The following is a 3,342-nucleotide window of genomic DNA, read 5'->3' on the forward strand; positions in this document are numbered from 1 at the left end:
GCGAAATGAACCCCAAACTTATCCTGCATATGTTTTACGCAGCGGATGCCCTTTAAGCTGCAACCCATCACTGGGAAAGCCTGAAAACAATTAATAATAATATTCATATTTAACTTATAAGTAGATTCAAGACTTTCTTAGCTTCATACAATTTCTCCTGAGTTGTGTTGTGGATGAAATATTGCCTAAACTATACTTTTACTTCACAAAAGGGGCTAATGTAACTTATACAGTACAAAAACACAAGCAGGAATTAATTATGCATAAGGTTCTTGAAGTTTATTGCCAGTCTTTCACTCCAGAAAAATCACAAAAAGAGCTGAGTGATATGACACCATGCATAAACTTGCATTAAACTCTTCAATTCAGCATTTTACATGTGTTTGTTGCCTCATTACAAGCATGCATGACAAATTTCATAATATACACGAGAATGTAGCAAAGCACATTAAAACAGACCTTTTTTTTTTGGGGGGGGGGGGGGGGGGGGGTTTGCTGAATGAATTTATAATCTCTATATTACACATTTTAATTACATCCAAAGAAGTATAAAGTACTAGAGACTCAGACTTAAGTAAAAGTACAAGTGCTCTATCAAAAATTGACTTGAGTAGAAGTTGAAGTGCTCTTTAGGCACCATACTTAAGTGGAAATGCTACAGTGTTCAACATTTTTTGTACTTAAGTATTGCAAGTAGTTTATTTAAAAATTTACTATTCAAGTACTGAAAGTAAAAGTACAAGTATTGTGTAATGTAGTTATTAAAGAAAGCAGTCAAAAGACATTTTTTCAAAGTTGTGTGCCACAAAAACACTCCGTAATCCACTCAAAACGCTATTGAACCCATTTTCGGATAGCAAACTACCGGTTGTAAATGCTGTAAACGGAAGTTCTAAACATTCCAACGAAAGACATTTGTCGCTACGGTGCCCTCCATGCAGCAGCCAAGAAAAAGGTCTATAATTGTTACGATGTAGGGGTGTGAATCTACACTGCACGGTTTGGTTCGGTTACGATTATCATGCCATCCATTCGGTTCAATTTGAAAATCTCGGTGCATTCACGATGCTCTCCATACATAATTAGATTTTTATTTCACAACACAAGAATTTTTTTTATTAAAATCTATAAATATATTATATTACAATGTTATTTCTAATACAATTTTGTTCTTTAATAACCCTACTGAAACAAATAGCTTAAACCAGCCTAGGCTGGTTGGCTGGTTTTAGCTGGTTGACCAGGCTGGTTTTAGAGGGGTTTAGGCCATTTCAAGGCTGGTTTCCAGCCATTTCCAGCCTGGTCTTAGCTGGTCAGGCTGGGAGGTGATTAGCTAAAACCAGCTTGACCAGCCTAGCCAGGCTGGGAGCCCAGTAAAAACCAGCTATGTCCAGCTTAAACCTGGTCAAGCTGGTTATAGCTGGATTTAGTTGGTAATTTTCCAGGAGTGCTGTCCTGCTAAAGATTTTGCCCTCTCCTGTGGTTTGTAATGTAATGGCAGCACATTAGGTCTTGATACCTCAGGCTGTTGATGTTGCCATCCACTCTGCAGATCTTTCACACGCCGCCATACTGAATGTAACCCCAAACCATGATTTTTCCTTTACCAAACTTTACTGATTTCTATCATTAGTATGTATACTACATATACAGTATGATTAACTAACTGCTAGGGAAGACAAAGGTTTACCCAGTGGATTGGTTGATTAAACGTATATGGGGTAACCCGGAGGGAACCACGCGTATAGGAGGCACCAATCCCCAAAACACAGGTTGACCAACCAGGTTTACAGCAGAACATAGTTAGCCAGCATCCAACTCATATGTACATAATAAGTATACACAGTGCACACACAAATGTCAAAATAACATTTTATACATGATACACTTTTGCCTGCCATATAATATACACATTTTACAAATCTATGTTGTTGTTGTTGGTTCTCAAGAAGAACTTGCTGTATAATTGCTAGAGAAGGGATTAGCACTATGCACATTCACCAGCTGTATCAGCACTATCCAGTGTAAACTAGACTGCTGCTGCATGTGTTGAGAACAGTATCCGAGTTTCAGGCTGCCCATTCAGACCCTGAGTGAACCGGAGGGTTAATCCATTTACCGGCTCAGAGATCTGCTGTGTCACGCTGACACATAGCCTGTGCACAAGGGATAAAACACGTACATAAACAAGGGATTTCTTGTCATGACACATGCTGAATTGTCACGTCATCATAAAGGCTACATATTTTTGTCAGGAGGTTAACGCTCACTTTAAAGGGGGATTACTTTTTAATTGTTGTTATAATTTATGATTTCTAATGGCATGTTAAAACAATACACACTTCTCATGTTGTTCCAAACCCTCTAATGATGTTATATATAATTTTCTGGTCTTTAATACAATTAGCAACACAGGCTCAATCTAAAAATGTAGCCCTATATACATTTCTGGAGATCGCAAAATACATCCCAGGAGGTATGTTTTTTTTATTTATTTTGCAGTTTTTGTTTTCGCGAATCCTCCAGAGGCTGCTGTGTATGCATTTGAGGTCTCCTATTTCTCATGCGAGTGCCACTCGTGCCTGCTCTTCTCATGTAAATCCACCAGAGGCCGCTGTCGACTGACTGACTGACCGATCGACCGATCCCAGAACCACACCCTTCCCTAAACCCAACCCATAGTGTTTTAAAAACTACAGGTTGACCAGCTCATACCCACTTCCCTAAACCCAACCAACAGTGTTTTAAAAAAACAACCCAGAAAAAGAAAAGCCCACCGATTTTTTTTTTACCACATTTTCAGATTTTACCACATTCCTGTCCTGTCCAAATTCCTTCCATTGACACTTACCTATCATGCCCTCCCAGTGATCCCCATCCACAGAATTGGCTCCATCACTGTCTCTCCACTGCCCCTATAGCTGGTGTGTGGTGAGTACACTGGCGCCGTTGTCCTGTGGCTGCCGTCGCATCATCCAAGTAGATGCTGCACACTGGTGGTGGTGTGGAGATATTAGATAAATGCCCTATATAAATACACACTACTTACTAATACTTACAACATTATTACCCAGTTATTTACTTGATTATTATTATGTTTGCTTTTGTTTTTGTCTTAGCTGCTTTTTGGAATCATTCTTCACCAGACTCTAACCCCATCGTCGAAAGGAAAAACAAGATTATTTTGCCTACCTCATTGGCTGATTACTTAGCTTGTTTTAAGGAGAAACACTTAATTTTGATATATTATTTCTTAACACAAGGCAATATGTTTTGCTTGTCTATGCTTATTGATTTAAGAATTTTTAGATTTTTGGACTAGATACCAGACAAAAAAATCTA

This window comes from Danio rerio, chromosome 11 (assembly GCF_049306965.1).
Source record: "Danio rerio strain Tuebingen ecotype United States chromosome 11, GRCz12tu, whole genome shotgun sequence".
Classification (NCBI taxonomy): Eukaryota; Metazoa; Chordata; class Actinopteri; order Cypriniformes; family Danionidae; genus Danio; species Danio rerio.